Below are 12,124 nucleotides of genomic sequence, written 5' to 3'. Positions count from 1 at the left end.
AAAAATCCTCACCACTGGATTTATAAATAACTTCATAATAAATGGAGAAAAGATTGAAGTTGTCAAAGACCACATTTTTCTTGGATGCACTATCAACACTATGGAAGCAGCAGTCAAAAAAATTAAGCGATGTATTACATTGGGCAAATCTGCATATGACCTCTTTAAAATGTTCAAGAGCAAAGTTTAAGAATTAAGGTGTTGCCTGACCCAGGCCATGGTATTTTCAATAGCCTCATATGCATTGACAGTTGGACAGTGAATAAATAAGAATGACTGTAGAACTGATGCATTTGAGTTATGGTGTTGGGAAAGAATATTAAAAGTATCATGGATTGCCTGAAGAACAAACAAATCTGTGTTGGAAGAAGTACAACAAACCAGAATGTTCCTTGGAAGCCAAGATGGCCAGACTTCATCTCTCATACATTGGATGTATTATCAGGAGGTACCAGTCCCTTGAGAAGGACATCATGCTTGGTAAAGTGGAGGGTCGGTGAAAAAGAGGGAGACACCCAATGAGGTGGATTGGCATAATTGCAGCAATAATAGGCTCAAGCATAGCAGCAATTGGGAGGATGGTGCAGCACCAGACAGTGTTTCATTCTGTTGTATATAGGGTCGCTGATGGGTTGGAACGGACTTGACAGCACCTAATAAGAACAACAACAGACAATCTTGAACCATAAATAGATAATAATGTGCACAGCACTTAACAACAATAAAATAGTATAGAAAATAATATCAGATTAAAAAGTAATCTTTATTCATCTTGATTATTTCATAATTTTAATTTAGTGATGAAAACAGTCTGTAACTTGAAACGATTATGGCACTATCATGATAAATAACACTATGTTTCTTCAGGTATAATTTTTGCTAAATACTATAGAAATCACTTGGAGTCCCAGTGTACCGCTGTAGGATAAACATTAGACTATGAGTTCGGTTTGAACAGCAAGGTTGGCAATTCAAACTCACCAGCTGCTCCTCGGAAACTTTATACTGGATCGCTGTGATTTGAACCAATTCAACAGCACTTAACATGGAAATCACTTACTATAGGTCTGGTCCTTTGTTTAGTTTTAAAGAGACTGAATTTGCCAAAAAAATATTGAACTTGAAAGCCAGGTCTCTCTGATGGTAATTGTTGTTGTTAAGTGCTGTCGAGTCGGTTCTTACCCATTATGACCCTGTATAGGTTTTCCAAGGAGTGGCTGTTGAGCTTGAACTACTGACTTTAGAATACAAACAGACTTTGTGGTCCTGCACATTAACCCACAGCGCCACACCAGGACTGTGATGGTAATAGAATGTTGAAATTAATCTGTAAATCTTCAAATTAATTTTTAAATACAATGTAGTTCCAGTCAGACTCTGTAGGACTTTATTGCTTTTTAAAAAAGAATGGACAAGCTGATCCTAAAATTCATCAGAAAAGAAACTACTGAAGAACAGGAAAGACATTTCTCAAAAAGAAATATCATGTGCTCTTGGTACAGGAGTAGTATACAAGAAACTGTTGTTAAGTGCTATCAAATTGGTTCCGTCTCACAGTGTCACTGTGTACACCACAACTAAGCACTACCCAGTATTAGGCCATTCTCACAATCAGTTTGAGCCCATTTTTGCAGCCATTGTTTCACTCTACAGCCACTGTTTAAATCTGTCTCCTTGAGGGTATTCTTTATCTCTGACCCTCTACTTTACCGAGCATCATGTCCTTCTCCAGGGACTGGTGCCTCTTAATAATATATCTGAAGAATGTAAAACAAAGTCTCACCATCCTAGCTTCTAAGAAGCTTCTGACTCTACTTCTTCCAATACTTGTTCATTCTTCTGGTTGTTATTGTTAAGTGCCATCGAGTCGGTTTTGAGTCATAACAACCCTATATAGGACTTCCAAGGCATGGCTGGTGAGTTTGACTGCTGACATTTGTTTCAAACAAGCTTGCAGTCCAGTGCTTACCCTACAGCTCCACATCAGAACTCCTAGTCCATGGTATACTCAATATTCTTTACCAGCATCATTATTCAATTCTTCAGTGGTCTTCCTTACTCATTGTCCAGCTTTCACATGTAGATGAAGTGATTGAAATGCCTCAGGTCAAGTACAAGGAACCCTGGTGATACAGTGGATTAAGTGTTGAATTGCTAACTGCAAGGTGAACAATTAAAAACCTTCAGCCACTCTGTGAGAGAAATATGAGGCTGTTCCCTTATCTTAGAAACCCTAAGGAGCAGTTCTACTCTGTCCTATAGGGTAGCTCTCTGAGTCAGAAATGACTCAATGGAAGTGGGCTTGATATTTGGTTTAGTTTTTTGGTTTGGGGTCAGATGTACCTTAGTCCTCAAAGTTACAGTTTTGCTTTTTAACATTTTAAACAAGTCTTTTGTAGCATATTTGCCCAGTGTAATACAGTGTTTGATTTCTGGACTGCTGCTTCCATGGACCTTGATTGTGAATCCAATTAAAATGAAACCCTTGAAAACATCAATATTTTTCCATTTATCATAATGTTGCTTATTGGTCCAGTTGCGAGAACTTTTACTTTTTTTATGTTGAGGTGTAACCCATATACTGATCTTCATCAGTATTTTCTTCACTAGATTTTCCAGATACTTTGGGAATTTTGTATTTTTAAAGCAGATATTTTAGGGCATGATTATTAAATAAATGGTGCTGGAAATTGGTTACTAATTGGGGGGAAAATATAGTAAAACCTCAATTCACAGAAATAAATTCCAGGTTGAAAAAAAATACATATAAGCATGTCTTGTCAAGGGTGTACCTATTTCATAATATTAAGTAATTTCCTATCATTTCTTCTAATACTTTAAAATGTTTAACCTTGGATAAATCAGTTGAGTTCTTGGAGGTTAGTTTGTTTTATTGCTAATCTTTTGTAATATCAATTTTGATGTATTCAGTGTAGATGCTTTTTCATTCGATTCTTGTTTTTTTTTTTTTTCCTTTTTCCATAAATTTTTCCCTCCTGAGAGAAAATATAATTCCATTTTTATATTAGATTTAAAGCTTTACATTTTACATGTAAATTTTAACCCATAGGTAATTTGTTTTATGTTGGTTTAAAATAAGGGTATTGTTTTATTTTGACATATGCATAATTCATTTGTAAATCAAGTTATTAAATATTAATTCATTTATTGAATAAAAATTCACTGATTTATAAGGCAACCTCAATCATATATCAAGCTTCCAAATATGGGTGATTTTCTTCTGAGGTTTCTCTTCTGTTGCATGATGTTCCTTTTAGTTGCCATGGTAACCACAAGGTCGGCAGTTCAAACCCACCAGATGCTCTGGGAAACCCTATGCAGGGTTGCTGTGAGTTAGAACCAACTTGGCAGCATTCAACAACAACAACAACATGAGTACAGCTCATGGCAACCTTATGTATAATAGAATGAAACATTGCTCAGACCTGGACCATTCTTACAGTCTTTGGTATGTTTGAGCCTGTTGTTGCAGTCACTGTGCTAATCCAATTTATGGAGGGTTCCCCTTATTTTTGCTGAGCCTGTACTTTATCATACATGATGGTCTTTTCTGATGACATGTCCAAAACAAATAAGATGAAGTCTCACTACACTTGATTCTATGGAGGATTTTGACTGTTTCTTCCAAGATAGATTTGTTTATGTTTCTGACTGTTTGTTGCTGCTGCATGTCATCAAATTGGTTCTGACTCACAGTCCTGAGGAGCAGCTGGTGGATTCCAACTGCAGTCCAATGTGTAACCCACTACGCTACCAGGGCTCCTTATTTTTCTGACAGTTCATGTATATTTAATAATCTTCACCAGCACCATAACTCAAATGAGTCAATTTCCCTTTGATCTTCCTTTTTTATTGTCTAGCTTTTACACACATTGAAAAGACCTTGACCTGGGTCAAGGCACTTAAGTAATCAAAGTGGCAGTTTTACTTTTTAAACTTTTTAAAGAAGTCTTTTGCAACAATGCAGTAAATCCTTTTATTTTTTTTTTTTTTTTGTTTTGTTTTTGTTTTTTTTACTGCTGTTTATTGTGGAATCAAGTAAATGAAATACTTAAACAACTTCTATTTCATCTCCATTTTTCATGATGTTAATTAGTCCATTTGTGAAGATTATTGTTTTCTTTATGTTCAGGTGTAATCCATATGAAGTCTGTAGTCTTTGATCTTCATCAGTAAATACTTCAAGTTGTTTTCACTTTAGATAAGAAAGGTTGTATAGTCTGCACATCACAGGTTGTTTATGAATCTTCCTCCATTCTTGATGTGTTCTTCACACAGTCCTGCTTCTCAGGTTATTTGCTTAGATTGAGTAAGTAAGATGGTGGTGGTAGGTAGTGGTGGTTGTGGTGCTGTTTGCTGTCGAGTTGGTTCTAATTCATAACAACACTATGTGAGGTTTCCAAGGTTATAAATCTTGGAGCAGAAAGCCTCATCTTTCTCTGTGGAACAGTGTGAGTTTCGAAATGCTGACCTTGAGGTTAGCAACCCGACTCATGACCACTGTGCTACCAGAACTCCTTACTATGCTGGTTGTTGTTGTTAGGTGCCATCAAGTTGGCACTAACCCATAGTGACCCTATGCACAACAGAATAAAACACTGTCCAGTCCTGCGCCAACCTCACAATCATTGCTAAGTTTGAGCCCATTACAGCTGCCACTGTGCCAATCAACCTCATTGGGAGTCTTCCTCTTTTTCTCCCACTTGCCACTTTACCAAACATGATATTCTTTCCAGGGATATGTCTGAAGTGTGAGAGATGAAGTCAGGCCATCCTGGCTTCCAAGGAGCATTCTGGTTGTACTTCTGACAACACCGATTTGTTTGTTCTTTTGGTACTTTTAATATTCTCCTCCAAGACCATAACACAAATGCATCAATTCTTCTACTATGCATGTCCAACTTTCACATGCACATACTATGCTGGTAAAAGAATACAATTCTATTGCATAAATTTTTCAAATTTAAACCATGCAGTATCCTCATATTCTCTTTAAATAACTGCATCTTGATTCATCCACAGGTTCTCTATGAGCACAACTACTACTTCTGAAGTATTAGTGATTGGAAATTGTATGAAGAGTTTCAGAACATTTTTTATATAGTGCTGGAAGATGAACCCTTCAGGTTGGAAGGCACTCAAAATACTAATGGGGAAGAGCTGCCTCCTTAAAGCAGAATTGACCTTAATGACATGATTGAAACAAAGCTTTCAGGACCTTCAATTGCTGATGGGGGCTGAATCAAAATCAGAAGAAACAGCTGTGTGAATGAATATCCATTAGTAACTATAACTTTGAATATATAAAGTAAGAATCTATGAAATTGTTATCATTGTCCCATACTGCATCCAGCTTGAATTTCTGGTAGATCCCTGTCATTGTACTGCAATAGTTTTTGAATGACCTTCATCAAAAATTTACATGCATGTGATATTAATAATATTGCTTGATGATTTCTGCATTTCATTGGGTCACCTTTTTTACAATAGACACAAATATAGATTTTTTACAACCACTTGGTTAGATTGCAGGCCTGCAAATTTCTTCGCGTAGACAAGTTAGTGCCTCCAGCAATGAACTAATTGGTTGAAGCATTTAAATTTGTATTCTGTCAATTCTTGGAGCCTTGTTTTTCAACAATGCCTTCATTGCAGCTTGGACATCTTCATTCAATATCACCAATTCTTGATCATATGATACCTCTTGAGGTGGTTGAATATTGGCCAGTTCTTTTTGGTGGATTTGAACATAGTGACTCTGTGTATTCCTTCCATCTCTTTTTGATGCTTTCTGTGTTGTTCAGTATCTTCACCATAGTGGTCGTGTTGTGCCATCAAGTTAGTTCTGACACACTGTGACCCTGTATAGGGTTTCTTAAAAAAATGCTGCTGGTGGGTTAGAACCACTGACCTCGTGGTTAGCAGTCCAGTGTGTATCCTACAGTGCCACACCATAGAAATCTTCAATATTGGAATCTGGGAAATGCTGAGTGTGTTCTTCCCTTTTGGTTTTCTAACTCCAGGACTTTACACATTTCATTATAATACTTTGTCTTCTACAGATGTCCTTTGACATTTTCTGATCAGCCCTTTTTTCATTCACTTTAGCTTATCTATATTTAAGAGCAAGTTCTAGAGTCTTTTCTGACATCCACTTTGATCTTTTCTTTCTTTCCTTTTTAGTAACCTTTGGCTTTCTTCATGTATGATATTCTTGATGTCATTCCACAACACCTTAGTTCTTTAGTCATCAATGTTCAGTGCATCTTGTTTGTTCTTGATATGGCCCCTAAACTCAGGTGGTATATATTTTGTGTGTCATGGATTTGTTTTAAATTTCGTCGTCTTCAGCCTGGACTTGCAGATGTGCAATTGATGGTCTGTTCTACAGTTGGCTCTTAACCTTTTTTAGGCTGATGAAATTGAGCTTCTTCATTGTCTCTTAAAGATGTAGTTAATTTGATTCCTGTGCATTCCATCTGGTGAGGTCCACATGTATAGCCACTGTTTATGTTTTTTAAAAGTGGTATTTGCAATGAATAAGTCATTGGTCTTGCAAAATTCTATCATGTAACCTCCAACAGCATTTCTATCACCAGAGTCTTATTTTCCAACTACTAACCTTTCCTCCATGTTTTCAACTTTCTCATTCCAATTACCAATAATTATCAATATATCTAGATTGCTGTTTGATCAATTTCAGAATGAAGAAGTTGGTAGAATTTTTCAGTTTCATAATTTTTGGCTTTAGTGGTTGATGAGTAAATTTGAATAATAGTCTATATTAGTTGGTCTTCCTTATAGACATGGATATTATCACAAACAGCATTTTACTTTGAGATAGATTTTGAAATGCTCTATTTGATGATAATTGCAATTCCAAACCTCATCAATTTGTCATTTTCAGCACAGTAAACCATGTGATTATATGATGTCCATTTCAGCTCACAGATGCTGATACTATGTCCTTTTGAAGTCTGTTCTGACTCACAGTGACCCTGTATAGGGTTTGTTGCTATTAAGTGCTGTCAAGTCAGTTATGATTTATAGTTAGTTATCCAGTATAGGGTTTCCAAGAATTGGCTGGAGGTTTGAACCACTGACTATGTGGTTATCAGTCCAGTGCTTCTCGTCCAACGGCAGGATTTAAGGAGCTGAAATCTTGACAGGAGCAAAAAGACTCGTCTTTCTTCCATGGAATGGCTGCTGGATTCAAACTGCTGCCCAACATATGGCCCAATACACTATCAGGGCCCCTTTAGCTCACTAATGCCTAGAATGTCGATCTTTCTGCATTCCATATCATTTTTGCCAACTTTGAATTTCCTCAACCACTATTCTTCTATCAGTTTGTAGTAATGTGGAGGCTTATGTATTGCTGTAATGCTGGAAGCTATTCCACTGGTAATTTAAATACCATCAGGCTTACCAATGGTGAATAGGTTTCAGCAGAGCTTCCAGATGGACAGACAAGGAAGGAGGAGCTAGAGACTGCTTCTGAATGGTTATTCAATGAAAACCTTATGAATAATTGCAGAACATTGTCAGATATAGTGTTACAAGATGAGCCCCTCAGCTTGGAAGGTACTAAAAATGTGACTGGAGAAGTGCTGCCTTCTCACAGTAGAGTTAACCATCATGATGTGAAGAAAAGCATTCACGATCTTCATTTGTTGATATGGCACAACTCAAAATGAGAAATAACTACAAACATCCATTAATAATTAGAATGCGGAATGTATGAAGTATGAATCTAGGAACATTGAATGTTGTAAAAAATGAAATAGAACGTATAAAGATGGAAATTCTAGGCATTAGTGAGCTGAAATGGACAGGTATTGGCATTTTGAATCATATGGTTTACTGTGTGAAAAATGACAAATTGATGAAGATTGGCATTGCAGTTATCATCAAAAAGAGCATTCAAAATCTATCTCAAAGTAAAATGCTGTCTGTGATAAAATAATATCCATGTCACTATATAGACTATTATTCAAATTTACTCAGCAACCACTAAAGCCAAAAATTATGAAACTGAAAAATTCTACCAGCTTCCTCAGTCTGAAATTGATCAAACAGCAATCTAGAAATATTGATAATTACTGGAGATTAGAATGAGAAAGTTGAAAACACGGAGGAAGGATTACTAGTTGGAAAACAAGACTTTGGTGATAGAAATGCTATTGGAGGTTACATGATAGAATTTTGCAAGACCAATGACTTATTCATTGCAAATACCACTTTTCAAAAACATAAACAGTGGCTATACATGTGGACCTCACCAGATGGAATGCACAGGAATGTGAACTACATATTTAAGAAAGAAGCTAAATTTCATCAGTCAGAAAAAAGGTTAAGGGCCAACTGTGGAACAGACCATTCAGGCTGAAGATGAAGAAATTTAAAACAAATCCATGAAACCCAAAATAAGACCTTGATTATATACCACCTGAGTTAAGAGAGCATCTCAAGAACAGATTTAATGCATTAGACACTAATGACAGAACAACAGAGGAATTTGAGATGACATCAAGAATATCACGCATGAAGAAAGCCAAAGGTCACTAAAAAGACAAGAAAGCAAGAAAAGACCAAAATAGATGTCAAAAGAGACTCTGGAAATTGCTTTTGAATGTAAAGAAGCTTGTTGTTGTTGTTGTTAAGTGCCGTGGAGTTGGTTCCGACTCATAGCGACCCTGTACAGGGTTTCCGAGGCTGTAAATCTTTATGGGAGCAGAAGACCTCCTCTTTCTCCCATGGAACAGCTGATAGTTTCGAACTGCTGACCTTGTGGTTCACAGCCCAAACCACTACGCTACCAGAGCTCCTTAGAGAAGCTTAAGCAACTGGAAGAAATGATGAACTAAAAAAGCTGAAAAGGAAATTTCAAAAGGCAGTTCAAGATAACAAAATAAAGTATTATAATTAAATATGCAAAAACCTGGAGATAAAAAACAAAAGGAAAGCTCATGCTCAACATACTCAAGCTGAAAAAAATGAAGGAAAATATTCAAGCCTTGGGTTGCAATATTGAAGGATTCTATGGGCATAATGCAATATGCAGATGATACAACCTTGCTTGCTGAAAGTGAAGAGGATTTAAAACATTTACTTATGAAGATCAAAGAGCACAGCCTTTGGTGTGAATTACATCTCAATGTAAAGAAAGCAAAAATCCTTACCACTGGACCAATAAACAGCATTCTTATCAATGGAGAAAAGATTGAAGTTGTCAAGGACTTCATTCTTCTTGGATCAATTATCAACATTCACGGAATCAGCAGTCAAGAAGATATCAAATGAGGTATTGCATTACGCATATCTGCTGCACAAGACCTTTTTAAAGTGTTGAAGAGCAAAGATTTCAGCTTGAGGACTAAGGTGTGCCTGACCCAAGCCATGATGTTTTCAATAACCTCATATGCATGCGAAAGCTGGACAGTGAATGAGGAAGACCATAGAAGAATCGATGCCTTTGAGTAATGGTGTTGGAGGAGAATATTGAAAGTGTCATGGGCTGCCACAAGAACCAATAGATCCATTTTGGAAGAAGTGCAGCCAGAGTGCTCCTTAGAGGCCAAAATGGCCAAACTTCCTCTCTCATACTTTGGACATATTGTTAGGAGGGACCAGTCACTGGAGAAGGATATCATGTTTGGTAAGGTGGAGGGTCAGAGAAAAAGAGGAAGACCCCCATGAGATGGATTGGCCAAGTGGCAGCATCAATGGACTCAAACGTGGCAGCAGTGGTGAGGTTGGCCCAGGATTGGGCATTGTTTCGTTCTACTGTGCATAGGGTCAATATGACTTGGTACCGACTCGATGGCACCTAACAACAACAAAATGGGCATAATATTGAATGATATGGGGAGCTTCAAAAGAAGACAGAAGAAATACACAGAATTATTGTAACAAAAATATTGGATATTTTTCAACCATTTCAACAGGTACCATATGGTAAGGAACCAATGATATGAAGGCATTGTTAAAAAACAAGGCTTCAGGAATTGATGTAGCACTGGAGGCACTTAACCTATACCCATACTTTTCCCCATTCCTAAGAAAGGTAACTCAGCATAATGGAGAAATCATTGAACAATATCATCAATATCACATGCAAGTAAAATTTTGCTGACCATAATTCAAAAATTGCAGCAGTAGTTCAACAGGGAGCTATCAGAAATTCAGGCTGGATTCAAAAGAGGATGTGGAATGAGGAATATCATTATTAACATCAGATGGATCTTGGCTAAAAACAGAATACCAGAAAGATGCTTACTTGTGTTTTATTGATTATGCATATATAACATTACAAAGACTGGGAATTCCAGAACACTTAATTGTGTTTGTGAAAAACTTGTGCATAGACCAAGAGGCAGTCATTAGTCATTCCAGTAGAACAAGGGAATACTAAATGGTCTAAAATCAGGAAAAGTGTGTACCAGGATTGTGTCCTTTCATCATACTTACTCAGTTTGTATGCTGAGTGAATGACCTTAGAAGTTGTGTATATAAAGACAAATGTGGCATCAGGAATGGATAAAAACTCATCAACAACCTGTGAGGTGCAGATGAAACAACCTTGCTTCCTGGAAGCTAAGAGGACTTGAAATAGGTAGCCTTTCAGTATGGGTTGCACCTTAATGTGGAAAAAGAAAAAAATTTACAATTGGACCAATAAACATGATCAAAAGAATAAAAATTGTCGAAGATTTCATTTTGCTTGGATCCACAATTATCACTCATGGAAGCAACAGTCAAGAAATCAAACAATATATTACATTAGTCAAATCTACTGCACAAGACCTCTTTAAAGTATTTAAGAGCAAAGTTTTCACTTTGAGGAGTAATGTGTGCCTAACCCAACCCATGGTATTTTCAGTTGCCTCATTTATGCTTGTGAAATATGGACAATGAAGAAGGAATACTATAAAAGAATCAGTGCATTTGAATTATATTCTTGACAAAGAATATTGAGAATACTGTGTGCTGCCAGAAAAGCAAACAAGTCTGTCTTAAAAGAAGTATGCCTGGAACGTTCATTAGAAGAGTAGATGGCTAGACTTTGTGTGTCATACTTTGGACATGTCACCAAGGACCAGTACCTGGAGAAAGGACATCATGTGGAGGGTAAGCAAAAAAGAGAAAATTCTCTAACAAGATAGATTGGCATGGTGGCAGCAACAAATAGACTCAACATAACAACTGTGAGGTTGGTACAGGTTTGCATCCAGTTGGTTTCATCCTGTTGTGTATAGTGTCCTTATGAGTTGAAACAGACTCAAGGTATCTGACAAAAACAGCAAAGCATCTCTGGTACTCTCCGCATGAAGCAAGATTCATCTAACATCTACAGTGTTCCCTTAATCCACATTCTCTTTTGAATTCAGCTTGGACTCTGTAAATTTCCTGTCAGTGTATGGCTGCAATCTTTGTTGGATTATCTTCAGCAAAATTTTGCTAGCTTAATATATTGGTGGTGGTGGTGGTGTGCTGTGGAGTTGGTTCCAACTCATAGTGACCCTGAATAGGGTTTTTGACACTATAAATCTTTATGGGAGCAGAAAGCCTCATCTTTCTCCTGTGGAATGATATTAACAATGTTCAATAAATTGTGAATTCTGTTTCATCATAGGCATGAATATGAATCTCATCTAGTTGGTTAACCAGATAGTTGTCTTCTAGCCTTAAGTAAGCACTTCTAGCATTGCAGCTGTTTGTTGAGACCTCTCAGTTGGTATTCTACCAATTCCTGGAGCCTTATTTTTCATTGGTGCCTTCAGTGCAGCTTGAATTTATTCCATCATTTCCAGTGGTTCTTGGTTGTATGCTGTCTCGTAAAATGGTTGATTGTCAACCAGTACTTTTTGTTACAGTGAATCTGTGTATTCCTTCCATATTCTGTTGATGCTTCCTACATCATTCACTTTTTTCTTATAGAGTGAGACCTTCAGTACTGTATCCAGAGGCTTGAATTTTCTCTTCAGTTTTTCCAGGTTAAGAAATGCCAAACGTCCCACCCACCCACCCACCTTTTTTTTAAATCCCAGGTCTTTGCACATTTCATTATAAAATCTCCTTTTTTTCTTCTTGAGTTGCCTTT

The 12,124-nt window shown here is 36.9% G+C and overlaps 1 protein-coding gene across 2 annotated transcripts in view; it reads left to right on the top strand.

Annotated features, from left to right (window-relative positions):
- STXBP5L (syntaxin binding protein 5-like) overlaps positions 1-12,124 on the top strand; it is a 526,662-nt gene that overhangs the window by 226,020 nt on the left and 288,518 nt on the right. The window lies entirely within an intron of this gene.

Source organism: Chrysochloris asiatica, unplaced genomic scaffold (assembly GCF_000296735.1).
Source record: "Chrysochloris asiatica unplaced genomic scaffold, ChrAsi1.0 scaffold00061, whole genome shotgun sequence".
NCBI classification, from domain to species: domain Eukaryota; kingdom Metazoa; phylum Chordata; class Mammalia; order Afrosoricida; family Chrysochloridae; genus Chrysochloris; species Chrysochloris asiatica.
This window is presented reverse-complemented; position numbering and strand designations above follow the sequence as displayed.